The sequence below is a fragment of the Cricetulus griseus genome, chromosome 10 (assembly GCF_003668045.3).
Source record: "Cricetulus griseus strain 17A/GY chromosome 10, alternate assembly CriGri-PICRH-1.0, whole genome shotgun sequence".
Taxonomy (NCBI): Eukaryota; Metazoa; Chordata; class Mammalia; order Rodentia; family Cricetidae; genus Cricetulus; species Cricetulus griseus.
Window position 1 is genome coordinate 23,766,536 of NC_048603.1, and position 19,997 is coordinate 23,786,532.

Consider the following 19,997-nt stretch of genomic DNA (forward strand, 5'->3'; position numbering starts at 1 on the left):
GACATGGCGCTGCCAGGCAGGCCCCAGACCACTTAGTTAACCCAAAAGAAAACCAAGGGGGTGGGGGGTTGGTAATTCCTCCTGGGAGCTGAGAAGTGCCTTGTGTCTTCCGTTTGTACCATTTGGGGACCTGATGATTTTTTTAGGAGTGTCACAGTAAGTTTAAAAGAAAAAAAGAAACTCGCTGGTATCTGCTTTTCTGCTGTTTGATTCATCCCGAGAAGGCGGGTCTTTTTTCTATCACGGAGAGAGGCTTAGCCAAGTCTAGACCATCATCAACTTGACCATAGCCTTAGCTGTACGATTCCAAAACACCAGTTTGTTTTTCTCCATCTACTCCATCAGGTTGTCTTAGAGAACTGATTCTGGGATAGCGGTGGTGCAGGATTGCTGAGTAATGTTTTCAGATTGCAAAACACAGAATTTAATTTTTTTTAAAGCCAGTTTTCGTGTCTGTTCTAACCTGAGTGGTCAGGTTGGGAGCTCCCCGCCCCCGCCACCCGCCCCGGCCCCCGTTCCCGCACCCCCCCCCCGTGCAGGGCCATTGCGAAGGGGTGGGGGTGGGGGTGGGAGGTGGGAGTTGGGGGTGGGAATCCTGTAAGGGAAGAAAAGAGAGCGCAAAAAACCATAGAAGAACTGTTTCCACTTTTTGTTAACGTGGAATGGAAGCGGTTCAAACAGGTTACCTGTCTTGTCAAAGGGCACATGACCACTTGGTGGCCTAGCCAGAAACAGCTAGCTTCCAATTCGCTAAACTCTGGGGCCAGGCTGCTCTCTCTGCCTGTGTCGGGTTATGGCCTGTCAGCCAGGAACCAGATGTGGAATTGTGTCTTTCAATCCCTCGCCACTTTAGCGCCTTCTCTTGTTCGCTTATCTGCAATTGCCGCTGTTTTTGAGATATGAAGTTATCTGAAAGAACTTATTTTGTGATAAGGCGTTTTTAAATTACCCTATTTAAAAAATGCATAATTATTTTTAGTACCTTGCATGCTGGCTTAAAAGAAAAAACAAAAAATTAAAATATGACCCAACTTCTTCTATTCACTGACCCAAGTGCATTTGGGATTCAACTATCAAACGGATTTGAAATATACAATTGTAGTTATGAGATGGGGGATTGCTTTTCTCTACTTTCTCCTTATGGTTGAAGATGTACAAACTCCCAAGACTCCAAAGGGGCAGTGTCTTGACACAGAATGGTCTGTGAGATTCTCAGAAGGTCTTGGTTTTGAGTCCTCCTCTTTCTGTGAGCTGGGCAGCCCACCTACCTTCCTCCTCATGAAAGCTGGGTGGCTGCTGGCTTTTCATTTTTAGTACGTGATAATGTTGGAGAGAAAGGACTTGCTCACAAGCTTGCCATTTGGTGAAGGAAATTGAAATTCCTTACACCTCTCCCACTCACAGCAAGCCAGGTTTCCAAAAAACCAATGCAAGCCCGGCAGGCCCAGAGATGAATGTGTGCATTCAAGCTGAGCCCTCCTGGTCCAGACCCTCCTCCCAGCTGGCTGCTCATGTTGTATCCAGGTGGCTGTGGTCTAGAGGAAAAAGAGAGCTGGCCTCCTACCTGTGCTGTTCGTGTTTCTTCCCTGCAGTGGACTCTGCTTTTTGATGAGCTCTTTCTGACACCCCCCCTTCATTTTCACCTCCCCCATTCTTTCCTCTCTGTGGCGTCTCTCACACGGTTTCCAGGGGTCTTTTCTAGAAGTCTGCACTAATGATTCCTACACAGGCGATGCTGACAGTGATATCTAGTACTTGTTGAGCACTTGTGGTATGCTCTAGACTCTTTACCTCCTAAGAAGGACCAAGGAAGTGTTGGGGAGACGGCTTAGCTGGAAAGAGTGTTTGATGTACAAGTATAAAGACCTGAGTTCAAATGCCCGGAAGTCTTGTAAAAAGCCAGGTGCCCTGACTCAGCACCGCAATCGCTTGAGCTTGCTGACACGTACCGGCCTGGCTCTAAATACAGTGAGAGACCGTGTCTAACCCCCAGTGTTCACTCATGGGTATGAGTGAACACACACACACACACACACACACACACACACACACACACACACACACACACACACACACACACACACACACACACGAGTGTTCCCCCAAAGAGGGGACTCCTTGGGAGCCTTTCCCAGAAAGGACAGCCTTTCTCAAATTCATCTGTATTGAGTCATTCTTTCTTGTATCCAGTAAACATTTGCTAAGTGGCTCCGTGGTGGGAGGTACCCATCAGGCAAAGATGAATAGCACCCCTGTTCTCAAGGCCTCTTCAGCTTCATCTTTTCGTTGTCAGGATTATATTCTCTCATCTGATTAATCAATTCCACAGCCATGTATTGAGCACCTGCTCTACCGCCAAGCCTTGCCTGGAGTCCCTGTGATGCAGGGATGAAGACAGGTGGGGCCCCGCCCTGCTGGAGCTTGCATCCACTGGAAGAGATAGGCGGGTAACTTCTGAGGCACGAGAACTTGTAGGATGCAAGTTCCCCCAGGAAAACAAAGAATGATGCCAAGGATGGGAATACAACGTTGGCTCTTGGTTTACCAAGAAAGCCGGGTCAGAGGCTGGGAAGGAGAGGAGGAAGTAGCTGGACTGAGATGTGGGGGAAGGTCATTCTGAGGAAATGGGTGGGACGATATCAAGTCTTCCATGCAAGGGCCGCAAGGAGGGCTGCAAGCATTCCAGGGAGTGACCAGAGTCATGAGCAACGAGGAAAACATTGCAAGGTGAGGTCGCAGAGTATGTTAGGGCCAAGTTCACACAGCCTGGAAATCCTCCCACCAAGTGTGAAGGGAGCACTATTGAGTTGAGGCTCAGGAGTAGGTTCTGACTGACATTTTTAAGAGACCGCTTCTTGAAGGCGGGGGAGGGTTCATAGAGAGCAAAGAGGAGATGCAGGAAGGTGATGGTGTCGTAGACCACACTGGCGGGAAGGGAGTCAGTGGGTCCTACAGGGCTTGGAGATAGAATTTATACGTGATGGGTTATATCGAAGTGATGTGAGATGGTTACGGGCAGAGAAAGGACTCAACTTGAGTCTTTAGATTCTATCTCAGTCAGCTTGGGGCATGATAGCATCGTATTAGAAACAGGAGAGGTTGCAGGAGGAGTTAGGTTTGTGGAGAAAAAGCCAGGTCCTGATTGTGCTGAGACTGGCATCCATAGAAAGGTCTCAGGCAGGTAGGAGGGCACAAGACCTTTCTTTAACTGAGAGAAGCTACCTGTGTACTCGGGCTCATGCCTTCAAAGTCAACAACGTCCGCGTTAGTTTTCCTGGCGCCATCTTGATTCCTACTTTTGATTCTCCTGCTCTTGAGAGCCTTTGGGTGTTTGCATTGGGCTGCATGCCTAATCTCTACTGCCGCCCCTAGGTTTGTTTTTCCCCTAGCCAAAGCTAGCCTTGAACCCCTATGTAGCTGAGGTTGGCACTCCTGATGATCCTGCTTCTTTTTGTCTTATAAATTTGAGGATTACAATTGGGATGACGAGTGTACACGGCCACTTCTGGTTAATGGAGTGCTGTCTAGACCCCAGGACTTAGTGCCTGCTAGGCAAGCGTCAACACCCCCACCCCCACCCCGCCCCACTGTTCTTATAAGATGGGCTGATTGGTGACAGGGCTTCTATCTTCAGGCTTCAGTCCTGAAGTACAACAGAGCACCTTCCCAGGATGCCTCTGGGGTTGGTAGAGGAAGTGCTAATGGGTGGTCAGGGAAGCCCGTCAGCTACTAACCCAGCAAGTAGGCAGCTCAGGGACATTTTCTGTCACACTTGTGATGGATGTTTACTCCTTCCTCTGAACTCTGCTGATGGTTTCTCTTCAGTCCTTCTTATCCTGCTTCCACAGTGAATTAAATTGTCAGCTGTCAGAGTCATCCCAACTCACCCATCCTCACACCCTCTCCCCAGACATGGGTAGCTAGGAGTAAGGGACTGTCCCTCTCATTTAAAGTTGATGTATGATTCATTTCTCAGCACTTTGTTTTGTGCAGTTAAAACCTTGGTTTCCAGGTCATAGCTAGTGTCCCCAACATGAGTCAGCCCTGTCCCCAAAGGCACGACAGAGGTCAGGAAAGATCCTGTGTTGGATCACGACAAATATGTCTGAAGCCTTAGGGGAAACACTAGCAGAGGGCCCAGCCTGCTAGTGGTGCATAGGTGGGTCGCCTCATTGTCTGAGAGCAAAGGACTCAGCCATGGTGTGTCATGCGGCCACATTGTTGTGAGTGGGTAATGAGGACCAGATTTCATTGGGGTTTCAGTTAGAGACAATGGGCTCCAATCCCAAACACTCCTGGAGGCCAGACACTTTCCTGAGACCATTAGCGCTTTGAAGATACACTCCATTGGCCTCCAGCATGCTGGGCTGCAGAGCCAAGGGTGTTGGCTACCTGAGGTTCTCCTTCATCCCCATACACCCCTCCCCCTCCTCCAGAGATGCCAGGAGTCTTGTGGTGTTTCTGGTGTCTCCTCTTCTTCCTCCGCCTCCAGCCAGGAAGTGTGAAGGTGCAAGTAGAACTGGAAAACAGGAGTAAGCAGGTTCAGCTTTGCCTAGAGGTCCAGCTGGAGTCTGGTTTGGGATGAAGAAGAGCGCACAGCACCTCACAGTACTTCCTCCAGTCATGGCAGGAGTTCTGCAGAAGCAGACTCTGGTGGGTCTCTGTGGGCAGGACAGGAAGAGGGATGTCAAGAGGGCAGCTGTTCCCGTTCTGGGAATGCCCGCACTTCCCTGTTCAAAACCGAGCGTGTGACGTTTTAGACCTCCTCTGCCTTCATAAAACCCTGCATGGGTGGAATATCCTGTGTGTGTGTGTTTCACTGAGGCTGCTTTTCTTTGGGGGTAGGATGCAAAAAGGATGCTTAGTCAGGCCGTATTGTCTCCTGAGTTCTGTGACCATCACTGAAGCAGGATGGCCAAGGGGAATGGTTACCAGTAGACTCAGGGCTCTGCTCCTGTCCTGGCTGCCCCTTCTATTATACACCAGCTATACAGACTTGACCTTAACATAGGAAGAGCACAAGGGCGACCCCCCTACTGTGGCTTTGTTGTTTATTGGGTTGTCTTTCCTGAAACATGGACCATTTTGAAGGGCATTGGTGGCATGAGTGGGACTCCATTTGACATGGAGTGCTGAGCAGAGAGAAGGTGGAGTTAGATGCCCTGGCTCACATCAGCCAGCTATGCTGCTTTGCTTATAGACTACTCCATCCGTAAGCTTTCCGTTTTAATGACTGTTCATGTCACTTCTAGAAATTTTTTGGTTCTTTTTCAGGTCGTCCTGGAAGGGCCAGGGCGTTCGGTGGCCCAGACTAAAAAGTGTTCCTTGCCTTTTATCCTTGGATTCTACTCCTTCCATAGGGTTTCTGGTCTATTTCTTAGACCAGAACATACTAATATTTACTTTCAGACTAACCCTTGATGCTCGCTCTGGATTACCTCCGTCTCCTATCTGTGGTGTGCTCTGCTTTGGGGACATGGTGGTTTGTGCCCCAGGAGGCTCTCACCTATCCTGTGTATCAGAGGTCTCTACAGAGTGCCTTTATGCTTCTGCAACAGCCCTAAAGCTTTCTTGGGTCCTGGATGATTTCTGCCAGAGCTTCTTGGGATGAACATTCGATCACTAGACTCTTGGTATAAAAAACTTTCCATGCCCAGAGTGTTCAGTATTTGCATGGGAACCACACCCCCTCAGCCCCAGAGTCTAAGGCTCAATCTGTGGTTCTCAATCTGTGGGTTGTGACCTAATTGGGGGCGGAGCTGTTGAACAACCCGTTCACAGGGGTCGAATATCAGATGTCCACATTATGATTCATAGCAGTATTGAAATCACAGTTATGAAGTAGCAACGAAAATAGTTTTATGGTTGGGAGTCACCATAGCATGAGGAACTGTATTAAAGGGTCACAGCATTAGGAAGGTGGCTTTCCCTGCCCTAAGGCTTTCCCTGGACAGATGGAAAGAATCGCTCAGGCCTTCTTTTCAGAAAAGGCTTGGCCTTTACGGGGCTCTGGCTTTGTAAAGAGGTCTAAGCTTTCCTTTCCCAAAAGAAGGTACCAACTTGGGACCAGGTGGCTTAGGTCGTTCAGGTTCCCTAAGAGGACTGGAGAAGAAAGAACATTCATGAACATGTAAAGTTTGCCATTTTAAGAAAAGAGAACCAGGATCTATATGAGCACATTGGCCGTGCAATGTTGGCTTCAGGGATGGCGGTGCAGTTGGTAGGGTGTTTGTCTAGCAGGCGTAAGGCCCTGGACTAAATCTGGAATATTCTATAAACCTGGTGTGCTGGTAAATACATGTAATATCATTGGGCGGTAGAGGCAGGAAAAGTCCAAGGTCATGCTCAACTACATATCAGATTTGAAGATAGTCTGGGCTACATGAAAACTTATCTCAAAAAACAAAAACAAAGATTGGATTCAGATAGCAAGTGTTTGCTGGGCTTGCTCTTATGTTCACGGATGCAGGTACTTACTGCTGGTTAAGGAGGGAACCTGGTTCAGGGACCCTGTAAATTTCATTGACTATTGGTGAGGAATAAACCTATCTCAGAAGGAAGAAGTAGGGGAGGGAAAAACAGAAGACAAATACGAGGGCATAAGATAACAAAAATTGTTACAATAAGACAGGGAATTTTGGGTTCTAGTCTAGGGACTGATGCTGATTAAGGACAGTAACCCTTGCCTGGATTCACCTTCCCTGCCTGAGTAGGGTAGAGCAGTAGGCATGGGGAGAGAGGGACTGCCTTGGTTAGTTTCGGAACTTGTTCAGTCACACAAGGGCTGTTCTCTGGTGTACTGTCAGCAGCTGGATTTGGGGGAGCTCAGTACTGTCTTACTTCCTCCGTAACTTCCACTGGGATTTGGCAAATGAGTGCTGAGCTGCCACTGAGAGCCATTATGGGGCAGGGTGGACTCAAGATATTTAGTGAGCTTTGACCCAATGTTCCCTGGGCCTGCTCCTCTGAGTGTCGGTTTTCATGTGTTCAAGTGGCAGGTCATTGTCCTTGCCTAAGGCGATTGGGTGAGCTCAGAACATTTGAGATGCCCCAAGAAGCCCCCAGACTTGGAGGTGATGATGATGGTATTCCTTGTGTGTGGATGCTTGTCCAGCAGTGTCCTAAGCAGCTTCTGTCTGTCACTCATTCACTCTCCACCCATAACCCTTTGAAGAGACAAGGTGTCCATCCTTGTTCTAAACACGGGATAACTGAGATACACGAGTTTCCTCAAGGTCACCCGGCTAGCAAGCAGCAAGACTTCAAGCAAGGCCATCTGAGCTCAGTGCCCACACTCTGTAGGATACGGCTCTGCCTTGGAAGATGTGAATCACGTCCTGATTCCTCATCTGGCCCTGCAGGGTCCATCCTGAGTCTTTCTCACAGCCTCCCTGGGCTTTCATTTCCCTTTCTGTAAATAGTGAAAAATCTCACAGTTCTTTTTTTTTTTTTAAGGTGTTAGATAAGCGCTATATAAGGAAAGTGCCTGAGCTCCTGGCACGTGATTGGTTCAAGTCAAAAGTGAGACAAGAGTCTTCATTTGCATGATCAATATGGAAAGGAAGCATGGGGAAGCTTTATCAGCGTGACGGGTTTTCCTGCATGTCTTGTTTCGTGCCAGATGAGGATCGATGCTGGCCGTGTACTCAAGTATTTGGCAGGTAGACAGAGGAGAAAGGTGTAACGTCGGATCCATGTCCCTCCTCCCCATAGAAGAGCTGGCAGAAAGCAGGCCGGAGTTTGCAGGGCCCAAGATGTCATTCCAGGGGCATGGCTAGGGGCAGCTTGGGGATGGAGAGGTACCATCTGCACTTGGGGCAAGATTTCCATTAGAGTTCAGTGAAGGAGAGTCCAGTCTGAGGAACGGTGGGTCAAATCCTGTGGTGAGAGTGCACCAGTTATTTTGAGGAAGGTCTAAGTGTAGCCTTATTTGCTCAAGGAGAAAGGTAAACCTCTTAGTTGAAGTAACCCTGTCTGCAGGGTGCCTCTGGAATTCAGTTGTCCCCACTGTTTCCTGTCCCCCACTATCATGGACCTCTTCATGTGGAAACTCAAACGGCAGCATCTTTATAGACCTTCCTGTAATAGCCTTTAGCAAGCTTCCTCTCCTAGGACAGTTACTTCCTCAGGCCTAAAATAGACTGGCAGAGGGTGGAGGGGTGGGCTCTCCGCACTGTGTGCTGGGGCTTGCGTGTGCTTTAATTGCACACCCTAGGGTTTGGTCCTCTGGATGGTACACTTGAAAAGTTGTAGAACTTTTAGGAGATGGAAGGTTATGGGGGCAATAGGTGGGGTGGGATAGGGTGAGGGATGGCTTGGGAGCTTCCCTGGGAAGGCACCACTGCCCTGTCTCAAGAGGTTGTTACAGAGGGAGCCAGCCTGGCTCCACCCAGTTCTCTTTGCTTCCTGGCTCTGAAATGAGGCTGCTTGCTCTGACACATGCTATCACCATTGCTAGCCAGCATGGACCACCCACCCACCCTGAGGCCTTCACCAGAAATGTGCTGATTGGCACAAGTGTCATGTTTTTTGAACGTCTCAAAACCGGAGAGCTTCATATACGTCTTTGTCTTTATAAGTACCCAGAGTCGAGCATTCTGTTGTAGTAATGAAACTTGTATTAATTAACATTCTTGTTGCTGTAACCAATGCTTGACAAGAAGTAAGTGACTGCTTGAATCCTAGCACTGGGGAGACAGATCAGGTGGATCTCTGTCAGTTGGAGGCCAACCTGGTCTCCAGAGCGAGTGCCAGGATAGGCTCCAAAGCTACACAGAGAAACCCTGTCTCGAAAAAACAGAGAAAGAAGTAAGTAACTTATTTAGGCTATGCTTCGAGGGCACAGTCCACCATAGCAAGGAAAGCACCTCAGGAGCTTCCGGGTCACCCGCCGACCACGTTGCATGTCACAAAACAGAGAGAAGTGAACGTTCAGCCCACTTTCTCCTTTTTATTTGATCTAAGACTGCAGCCCACGGAACGGTCCTGTCCAAATTTAGAGTCTGTTTTCTCACCTAAGTTAACTTAAAATAGAAACTCCCTCAATGACAGGACTAGACGATTGTTGACTTGTTGGGCTGGCAGTTAATGTTAACTGTCCCAAAAGTCTTAAGACATAGTCTAGGGATGCAGATGTCTTCGAGGTGAGCAAGTGAGAAGACATAGCAGACCCCAGCGCACGCTCACTATCATCCCCCTTTCTTCTGGCTGACAAATCCCTGATCTTCAAAAGTCCACATTCCAGTAACTATTCAGGAAGGGAGGGATGCTCCAGTCATCACCACGGTCTTGTCCCCTTGGCAGTGATTGGTTTAGGCATGGGCTTATGACATAATTCTGGCCAATGCCTTATGATGGGAAATTGGCCAGACATGGGATTGGGGAAAGATCTTGTCCCATCTTAAAAAAGAAATTTAGGAGTGGGGATCACATAACTGTAGAGCGTTGCTTGACATTCATGAGGTCCAGTGGTCATTCTGCAAGTCGGTGTAGGAGAGTATGCCCTGGGAAGAGGAGGCTAGAAGGTCAGGAGTTCTAGGTCATCTTTGACTACACAATGATCTTAAAACCAGTCACAAAAGGAAACAAACCAACAGATTTTGTGTTACCACGAACTGTTTCAGGCCGCCACTGGGACAATGAGAAGGGCATTTAGCTTAGGGAGAACATTTTGAAGATGTCAAAGCAGGAGGAATATTTTATTCATTATATAAAAACCTACTGCATTATCCCCCCACCCCACCCCCATCTTAATCAGTCGGGCCTGCAGATGAATGCCTTTACCCCATGCGTTTGAAAGGCAGGGGCAGATGGAGAGCTATGATTTCGAGGCCAGCCTCAAAACAAACAAAAACAAAAGCCCAGACTTAACTAACAACTTGATGTGGCTAGCCAAGTCACATGACACTGAAGTCTCCTTTCACCGAACTCCTGCCTCTCTGAAGGTCTCCACGGCGCTGTGTACATCTGTGTCTTCACTGTCTTGCCTTGCGTTTCCCCTCAAATCCCACCCCCCACACACACACACCTTTGCCCTCCGCACATGCTGGCTGACTGTGTAGCAATGACACAAATGCACTTCTCTCTGATGCTTTCTCGGACCCTTCTGGCTGCAGTTAGCTTCTTTAATACCCTAAAACTTGACAACCCCTCCCTCCCTCCCTCCTTTCCTCTCTCCCCTTCCCTCTTTCTTTGTTAAGTGCCTACTAAGTGCAGCTATTGGATTGTGTATTAGCACCATCTCTGCCCATCTGAGACCTCCGTGTTTGTGCAGACATGCATGTACCCGTGTGCTTTGTGTTCTCATGCAGGCACCTACAGTACCCTGAGGCGCTTATACAGAGGTACCTGACCCTGCCTAGCAGGGAAGCCTTGCTCCGTATTGTCTTACACTGTGTATGTATGTACGTGTGTGAGAGAGAGACAGACAGAGACAGAGCTATGTGGTGTACGCATATATGAGTATGCGGCTGCACACATGGAGGCCAAAACAGGGCATCAGGTGTTGTTTCATTTATTCTTTATTCCTTTGAGGCAGGGTCTCTCACTGAACATGGAGCTTGCTTTTTTTTTTTTTTTTTCTAGCTACGCCAGCAGTCAGCAAGCCTCATCAATTCTCCCATCTGCTTCCCCCTTAGTTCTGGGGTTATAGGTGTGTGTGTTTGTGTGTGTGTGTGTGTGTGTGTGTGTGTGTGTTCCTGTGCCAGGCTCCCCTGTAGCTCCCCCAAACTGCCTAGCCATTTCCTAACTCAGAGTTTGTCTCTTAGTCCATCCATCCTTCACACCACCGACTGCTAATGAGGTTCAAGCCTCTGGTCTCCCTCCCGTGCTTAGGGAGGGAGAAGGTCAGGTAAAGAGGAAGCAATTGGGTCTCTCGACCTTCATACCTAGTATGCACTCAGCAAACGGCTAGTCAATCTTTTATGATGACTTCTTTCTCTGTTCCTCTTTGGCTTGGAGTTTGGCAACCTGTGTTTTGCTGAAGTTGAAAAACTTGTGAATTGTGAGGACTAGAAGGACTTGTGCCCTGGGGGTCCAGGGTTTTCAGATAGAAACGGAAGATACACTGTGTCCAGCGCTCTTCCCATGGCCACCGGACTTGTAACCGGACACAAGCTACCTCTTATGGGTAGGTTGCTTGCATCCTGGTTCCCAGTGGATCATGCTGAAGATAGGAGAGTCCCCAAAGGCTGCTGTCACTGGAGACAGTAAAAGCAGGTGTTTGTACATGCAGGGCTGCGTGAGTTAGGCAGTCAAAAAGACAGGTGTTGCTCTTCAAAATTTCCTTTCTTCCTAATGAATCTTCATGGACAGAACATGAATGTGTGGGATGTTCGCATCTTGGAACGGAGTTTCAAGTTGGTTGGGGTAAGCTGAGTTCAGTGAGGATATTTTAAACTTCCAGCGTGAGGAAAGGAACTGTGTGAAGTGTTTGCAGGTGGCAGCCATTGTCAGCAGAGCGAGCAGCAGAAACAAAGCCCCTTGGGTGGCAGGGCTCACAAGAGTCTCCCAGCCTGGCTTTTTATTGGCTGTTTGACCTGAAGAAAGTCTGAGGCCTCTTTAAGCTTTAGTTTTGTTTTCATTCAAATGGAGAAAATCAGACTTCTGCTCTCTCGGGGCTGTGGCCAGAAGGCTCTGAAGAGGTGTGTGAAGGACACGCCCCTGGTCCCTGGGATGCTAGCTGCCTTCATGAGAATGGGGGCGGCTGTTACAGATTGAGTCATGCCCTCCGAAAAGGTATTTTTAAGGCCCTAATCCCTAGAATCTTGGATTGTAGATTATTGAGGAATAAATTCACCAATGGAAATCAAGTGAAAATGAATTCATTGGGTATGCTGGGTCCTTCCTTCCTCCCTCCCTCCCTTCCTTCCTTCCTTCCTCCCTCCCTTCCTCCCTCCCTTCCTTCCTTCCTTCCTTCCTTCCTTCCTTCCTTCCTTCCTTCCTTCCTTCCTTCCTTCCGTGTGTCTGTCCTTCAATTCCAGGCTAGCTAGTCATCAGAGAGGAGGGAGCCCACAATTGAGAAAATGCCTCCATAAAATCAACCTATATGGGGAGCTGGAGAGATGGCTCAGAGGTTAAGAGCACTGGCTGCTCTTCCAGAGGTCCTGAGTTCAATTCCCAGCCACCACATGGTGGCTCACAACCATCCGTGATGAGATCTGATGCCCTCTTCTGGCGTACAGGCACACGTGGAGGCAGGACGTTGTATACATAATAAATAAATAAATCTTTAAAAAAAATCAACCTCTATGGCATATTTTTAATCAACGTTGATGTGGGTGAGCCCAGCCCATTGTAGGTGCTGTTGCCCCTTGGTAAGTGGTCCTGGGGTGCATAAGAAGACAAACTGAGCCAGCCAGGGGGAGGGAACTGACTTCTGCTCCAGTTCCTGCCTCCAGGTTCTTGCCCCAACTGCCCTCAGTGGTGGACCGTTAGCTGGAAGTATAAAATGGAATAAACCCCTTTCCTTCCAAGTTGCTTTTGGTCATGGTGTTTTATCACAGCAATGGAAACCCTACCTAAGACCCTGAGTTTAATAGGATGGTATGGCTGGAAGGGGCGGGAGAGAAAACATTGGAAGAAGACAAAGAAGAAGCAGAATCCGAAAGCATCAGAAGCTGGGGAGATGTAGCTCTCAGATAGCTAGGAAAGGGCAAAGATATCATGGCCCTGCCCTCATTTGGAATTCTGGCCTCTAGAATAATGAGAGCAGCACATCTTCACAGTATACAGAAGGATTCTCCCACAGCAGTGGGGGTTGGGGGGTAGTATGGGTAGTTGGGGGGGAGAAGCTTCTAGAAGGCCTGGATGGCTCTTCTTGAAGGAAAACACCCAAGTTCCCGTTGTTCTCTAGTTTTTGAGATCATCATGGAGAAGCTGGTACAAGGAAGAGGCAAAAGGCTTCTGTAGTCTGGATGGCTTAGAAACAGCCTTTAGGCAGAGCAGCAAAGCTGTTTCTCCTTTACCTGGCCAGCTGAACTGTCCCCTTCCCCTACCCCAGTGCTGTCTACTGTACCCAGTTGTCCCTTGTCTTTTTTTTTTTTTTTTTTTTTTTTTTTTTTTTACGTATTCGTACACCTGGCTTAGCATGAGGCACTAATGATGGCGTTCTTACTGTTTATTATGTGATGAGCAGGCTGCCATTTGCTGATCCCTAGGATAGAATTTGGACCTCATCAAAACATCTGCCATGTTGATCTCTCTCTCTCTCTCTCTCTCTCTCTCTCTCTCTCTCTCTCTCTCTCTCACACACACACACACACACACACACACACACTGGCCTGTGGTCTCCATGAGGCTGACACTTCAACCACTCTCAGTGCCCACCGCCTGCTAGGTCTCTAGGAAGTGACTGAGTGAATCCACCTGGTCCCTTTCGTCACCTGCTGAGCAGGACATGGCATCGTTCCCAGTCAGTGTCACTGCGGATCCCAGCACATCCCTGGAAGTATTAAATTGTTAAAAATCCTCTAGCCATGAGGTGGGCCCTGGGCCCTTTGAAGGGAAGAGCAAATACAGAGACCAGTGTGGTCTGAGGCAGCCGTGTTGAAGGGCTCTTGGAGAATGGAGTGCTCTCCAGGGCTTGTCAGTGTGGCAGAGACATGCATGTGATTGTCAGGAGAGGGGACACTTGACTGCTTGACCGTGGGCTGCAAAGGAGGCTTGAGACTTCCCGGGCTGGCGATCGAGAGAGAGAGAGAGAGAGAGAGCCAAACAGTGTCTGTGGACAGTGCTCAGTTGGGTTGGCTGTATAGATTAGAAAATGCATGGCCATAGAGTGTTATTGCTGTCATTTGTCGTTTAAAACAGGGCCTTCTGTGCCACAGGACGGTCTCCAACTCACCATCATCCTGCCTCTTCCCGAGTGCAGAGACTGTAGGCATGAGCCCCCGTACTCAGACACTCTTGTTGGTGCATGTGCAGGTTTTTTCATTTGTATACTTGTCTAAATGCTTCCTTCTGATGACTTGTTGAAGGTGGAACTGATGGGCCAAAGAGTAGGCACATTTTCATGTTAACGCATGTTTCTAAGTTGCTATTCAGGGAAGTCAACCAGATCATGTTTTTAGAGCAGGGTTTCGAGGATTTACACATCTTCAACTCCTGGTCAGCCCCGGGCACAATCAATTACACTTCTTTTTTTTTTTTTTTTTTTTTTTTTTGTATAGTTGATAGGCCAAAGATATGTTTCTTTATTTGCCTTTTGAAATTTAATACATAATTTCCCAGGAAGTAGTATATGTATGTATGTATATACTTCAAACATGCCTTCAAACTGACCCAAGCCACTTGGAGAAATTCAGTTCTACTGCCTGCTACTGTGGTTTTACATAGACGTGGTACTTTGCTGTTGGCTGTGAGTTCAACCTGCTTGTCCAACCTCTGAGGCCCTCAGTGTCGTCATCTAGAAAGCAGCTGTGGGAAAGTAGAGACTACATTTATTTTATTATTATTATTATTTACTAAGAATAGTAGAAAGAAAGCCATTTTGGAGAAACTAGGCTTGAACCTTTCTACTAAATGTTAAAATCCCCCGATCAAGTGTAATAGCTTGTTCAAACCTATGCCTCTGGCTCTCTCATCTCCCTGGCTCTAGGCACCTTTGTGTGGTTTGACATCATGACAGTCGGTTACCATGGCTTCTTCAGGGTGGTATAGGTCCCTTCCTAAGAGTTGGCTCATGGAAGAGAGCTTTGAGGACATAGAGAGGGAAGAAGGCAGGGGCTTGAGGGGGAATGACAGAGTTTGGGAGGGGCAGGAGGGAAGCCCAGCTGAGGGAGGGGACAGGAAAACACCCTGTGGGGATCACACAGGCCGCAGAGCAGCAGCTGGGAAAGGCTGGCAGATGGAATCCTCAGAGAGGCCTTCCTTGGAATGTACTGGCGCAAATCACTCAGCTTTCGTCTGTGACAGAGCTACAGGTCCCTGAGCTGCCACAGGTGTCTACTGATGACTCTGCCTCTCCTTCCTGCTTGACTTCATCTCCTTTCCCTTTCGCCACCTGCAGCTGGTGCAACACTCCTTCCCCGTCAGGCCTCCACCTGGGCTCTCAGATTGATGCCCCCTGTCCTGAATGCCTTTCATATTTGTAACATGAATAATAAAAACCCAGAGACAGATAGGGGGTTAAAGCTGAAGATCAGAGAAGCAAAGCGGCCAAGCCACCAGATAGCTCTCACCTCTACCAATGTCAAACCAAAGGGGTGATCCACCAAACCTCCAGACTTCATTGCTCTTCAAATCTCAGATTGCTCTTGAGACTGCATTGAACTCCTGATATTCTCTCCAGTGCTGGTATTAAAGGTGTGGTCTCTGTTTCTCTTTTGGACTGATTCACTCCCATTTATCCCAGGGTGGCCTTGAATTCACAGAGATCCATCTTCTTCTGTCTCCTGAGTCCTGGGATTAAAGGTGTGCGCCAACACTGCCTGGCCCCCATGGCTGTGGCTTTATTAGATCTTAAACGATATATCACCACACATATTAGTCTACTTGAGAAGGGAGAAGGATGTTTGTCCATACAGGAGCTATTTTTGAGCATCCCAGTTCGTGTATCATGGACCTCGCCCTGTCTGTTTCTCAGTGAACCTTCCTTGGCCAAGCTTTTCTTCAAATGTCTGACATGCTGTCATGGATGTTTTTGCTGTTCATGATGCTTTGTCTTCGTTAGTTTTCTGTGACCTTGCCAGAGCAAATTTTAGTGCTGTGGTATTTAAATCCACGGGTTCTAACATTAGGATGCGTTCAGATACAGTTTTGGGGTGTATTCATGATATCTTGCATAAAATTCAGTTCAGTCAACTAATAAAGCAACTGTATCTGTAGCAACAAAAAGCCCCTACGGTGTTTCTAAAATGTGAAGTTATTTTCTTCTTCTTCTTCTTCAAAATCGGTATTTCTGATTCCTTTCATGCTCACACTTGAACATAGGCCTCTTCTGCTTTTGTGGCCTTAAAGTTTCTCATATTGTTCATTCCTTGGCAGAGTAGAAAGAGCCAGAAGAGACACACCCCCATCTTAAAAGCCCTGAATGACTCACACCTTCTTCCCCAGCTAGAACTCTGACCCATTATTACCCTCCGTGTCAAAGGAGTCTGGGAAATGTAGTCTGGTGGTGTACCCAGGAAACCTAAGGTGGCTGTAAAACCCAGTAGGTAAGGCCTGGTTGAAAGAGTGGACATGTTTGGTGTGGAGAAGCAGAAAACTCCTTGGAATCCATGCTTGTGACCAGGGACATAGCTGTCCAACTCCTGGTCTAGGGGAGCTAAAGTTCTGCTTGAGCCAAGACTCTGTGACGACGCTTGGTGATGAAGACACTCTGTAAGCAGTTGCCGGCAAGAAGGAAGGAGGGAGGCCATGGACAAAGTAAACTTGAACTCCACTGGCCAGTGCCTAGGCCCTGTATTTATGTTCTATGACAATGACGATAACAGCTTACACGTCCCCAATACTGATATGTCCTATCCTTGCTTATAATTATTCCTATTTCATAGGTGAGTGAACTAAGTCTCTGAGCAGCAATTTTCCCAAGGTCACAGTTGAGAGACAGAGTTCAAGTTCAGCTTCCAGCAAGCTGGTGACACAGCTGCCATTCCTGTTCATGTGAGCCTGACACCAGTTCTTCCAGACGGTTAATACTGCCACTGAGAGAGAACCATAATTTATATCACAAGGAATGAATGAAGTCACCCTCGGCACTCCACCTAATATTCTCATAGGAGCTGTTGTAATAATCTAAAAGCAACCTAAGGAAATGGGTATGATCAGCCCTGTTTACTGGGCTGATGAAGATCTGAAGAAGACTCAAGAGAAGAGAAACATTTCTCTGGGGTCACACAGTAGGGAAGCCATTGCGGGCACTGTCCATTCAGAAGCCTTTGGTTGCAAGGAACTAGGCTGACTTAAAGGAGACAGGAGGGAAGTGTACTGGGTCACAACTGTAATTCCGCAGGCCAGGTAATAGGCTGTTTTGTTCCAGTAGAAAACACACAACTCCCTTGAATTAGGATGGCCTCATAAAGGGTTGGTGTGACACACACACAATTGATGTCGAATTGACATAGAACTAACCATTAACCTTATGGACGCATACAGTTCAGTGACATTGAGTGCATTCATAATGAGAGACTGTCATTTCTGCATACTTCCAAGACATTATCATCACCCCCAAAGGAAGCCATATACACAGTCAATACACCTCATGGTCCCCCTCCTTCTTCCAGCCCCTGGCAACACCAGTCGGCTTCTCATCGCTATGGATGAAACTCCGCTGGATGGTTCACATGTATGGAATTGTCTGTGTAAGATTTCATGCAAGGCTTTTATTTAGCATCTTTTAGTATTACCATTTTAAAGATCTACCCAGTGGTATAGTATATGCCAAAATTCATTTTGTTTGAATGTTTGTTTTGGTTTATTTCTTTGAGTTGGTTCCTGCTAGGGTCACCTTGGCTGCCTTGAATCACCGCTTCACCCTTTCATTATTTTTCATAGTTCAATAATTCCATTGTGTGGGTAGATTCCAGTGTTTATTCATTTGTCAGTTGGTAGACACCTAAGCTGTTGCTACTCTTTGGCTGTCATGGCAAGTGCTGCTGTGAGCATTCATTTACAAGTGTTTATTTGAGTTCATGTTTTCAGTTCCGTGGGGCATATGCCTGGGGCGGAATGGCTCAGTCATCAGGTAACTATTTTTAACTTTGAGGAGCTGTCAGACCTTTGTAAAGCCACTGAGTGATTTTACATTCCTACCAGCCAGCAGACCTTTGCCAAGACTTGCTATTTGCCCCTTTTCCTGTCTGTGGCCGACCTAACGGATGTGAAGTGGTATGCCACTGTGGTTTGTTTGCAGGTCTCTAATGACTCGTGCCTTCTAGCAGCTTCTCCGGAGCTTGCTGGCCACGTCAAAGAGCTTTAGGGAGGTGTGGGCAGGTGCGGGGTGGTGCGCCCTTCAGAGCAGCCGCCTAGGGGTTCCTGTGGATCTGTGGTTTTGAGGGGCAGAGAATGGATGACTGGCAGCATCTTGAAAAGATGAAGCCTTAATGGTGGGGTCTGGGCAGAGCTGAGACTTGGACTAAGCGTGAAAGACAACCCCAGCCTTTCCCCCTTCTTCCCATCTGCTGTTGGGGCTCCTTGTTGACTATAACCTTTGGCTACCAGAGGGTAGGGAGCCCCTCTGTAAGTTCCGAGGTTAGCTAAGGTCTGCCCTTGTGTGTTGGACTCTCCCTGAAGTAGGTTGTGAATTGCCCCTTTTTACCAGTACCCCCGGCGACACACAGAGACCATCCTTTCTAAAACAACTAATATACCCCTGAGAGGGAATTCTTCTTCTCTTTCGTTCTCTCTCCTCTGTCCTCTCCCCTACTTTCTTTTGGGTAAATTTTCTTTCTCTCTAAGCCTGTACCGTACACTGTGTGGACACACACGGAACAGATAACCATGCTGCAGCAGGGTGGTAGAGAAGGTTCCGGACCGGATGTACACTCAGATGCTAGCTTTTACTGGATCTGCCTGATGAGAGAGGCTTCTTCTCCTTGGGACTGTGGTGCTGTATTTGCTTATTGCCCACAGGCCAGAACGCAGGCCAGTAGACCACTTGAGTCAAGCTTGCCAGAAAACCCTCCCCTGTCTCCCCTGTCCTCCCAGGACACACACACACACACACACACACACAGAGAGAGAGAGAGAGAGAGAGAGAGAGAGAGAGAGAGAGAGAGAGAGAGTTCTTTCCCTGACCACATCCCATGAGCTCTGGAATGGAGCCACGGCTGAAGTTCAATGCTTCCTACTTCCCACCGGTCAGTTTGGTCACTTTCTGAGTTCCATTTCTTTTTCCCATAAGGTAATACTTGCTGGTTCTATCTTCCGAGAGATGTCTAGGTATGCTTTCTGCAGTGCTGGGCTTCCAGGCTTGCTTCTCACCGGGCCACACCTTTTCACCGCTGTCACAGCATGGTGGGGGGAGGGGAGAAGGGAGGGGGAGCAGGGAGGGGCAGTTCTTCCAGCCTGCATCTCCTGCCAGATTTTGAGCCAGGAAAACTGCTCTGCAGAGGAAGCAGGCTGACGCTGGAATGTCCTGATCCAGCACATGAAGTCCTCACTCAGGGCCCCTAAGGGAGTCTGGAAACCACCCAGCTGCCTTTGTGTAGCAGGCCATGGGGAACGAACGGCCCTGCCACAGCCGTATGCCTTCCTTTTCATGTCATATACACTTGGGGTACATATGCATCTGCCCACGCCTGTCCTGGGAGTGGTGGCCTTTGGTTTGGGTATTCTCTCTCTCTCTCTCTCTCTCTCTCTCTCTCTCTCTCTCTCTCTCCTCTCTCTTTCTCTCTCTCTCTCTCTCCCTCTCTCTCTCTCTTCCTTTGAGACAGAGTTTCATGTAGCCCAGGCTGGCTTCGGGCTTGCTGTGTAGCCCAGCACGATCATGAACTCCTGGGCTCTATCTCTGAAGCACCGGGGATTTCAGGTGTGTGACGTGATACCACACCCAGAACTTCTTGAATGCTCAGCCAAGTACTTTACTTACCGGGCTACATATCCGGCGCAGTTTCTCCCATCTTTGACATTTGAGTCATAGTCATTCAAGATTTTGTGAGAGCAGTGTACCCATCAGGCCAGGCTGCTCAGATGACAGCATAGGATGTCTCTGGTGTGCTTTCTGTTCCCAGGAATCCTCACATTGATTGTGAGGTGTAGATGGTATGACTGACTGTTACTTCTCCGATGGCTCCTGAGGTCCCAAAGAGCTGTTAGCCCTTCCTTGGCTAGTAGCCAAGACCATATATGTTGCCCTGCAGGGGGCTAACACACATATCTTGATTAGATTCTTTGAATTCTTTGTCATTTGTGATAAGATCTGAGGAAAAGTGAGGAGGAGACTAGGTTAATATCTAAGAGCACTTTGGTTTGCAGCGGGTTCTAGAAGATGGGGGCCTGCCAGGACATCCCACACCACACATAACTGCCAAGCGAGAAGCTTGCAGAGACCAGTGTCC

The 19,997-nt window shown here is 48.1% G+C and overlaps 1 protein-coding gene and 1 long non-coding RNA gene across 4 annotated transcripts in view; one reads left to right on the forward strand and one right to left on the reverse strand.

Moving 5' to 3' along the window:
* The window catches only part of Asap1 (ArfGAP with SH3 domain, ankyrin repeat and PH domain 1), a 282,890-nt gene that overhangs the window by 688 nt on the left and 262,205 nt on the right, over nt 1-19,997 (forward strand). The gene's annotated exons all lie outside the window — the stretch shown is intronic.
* Nucleotides 14,134-19,236, reverse strand: LOC118238106. The gene is made up of 2 exons (XR_004771263.1): nt 15,180-19,236; nt 14,134-14,415 (listed from the first exon to the last, which is right to left on the reverse strand). It is a non-coding gene; the product is annotated as an uncharacterized LOC118238106 (long non-coding RNA).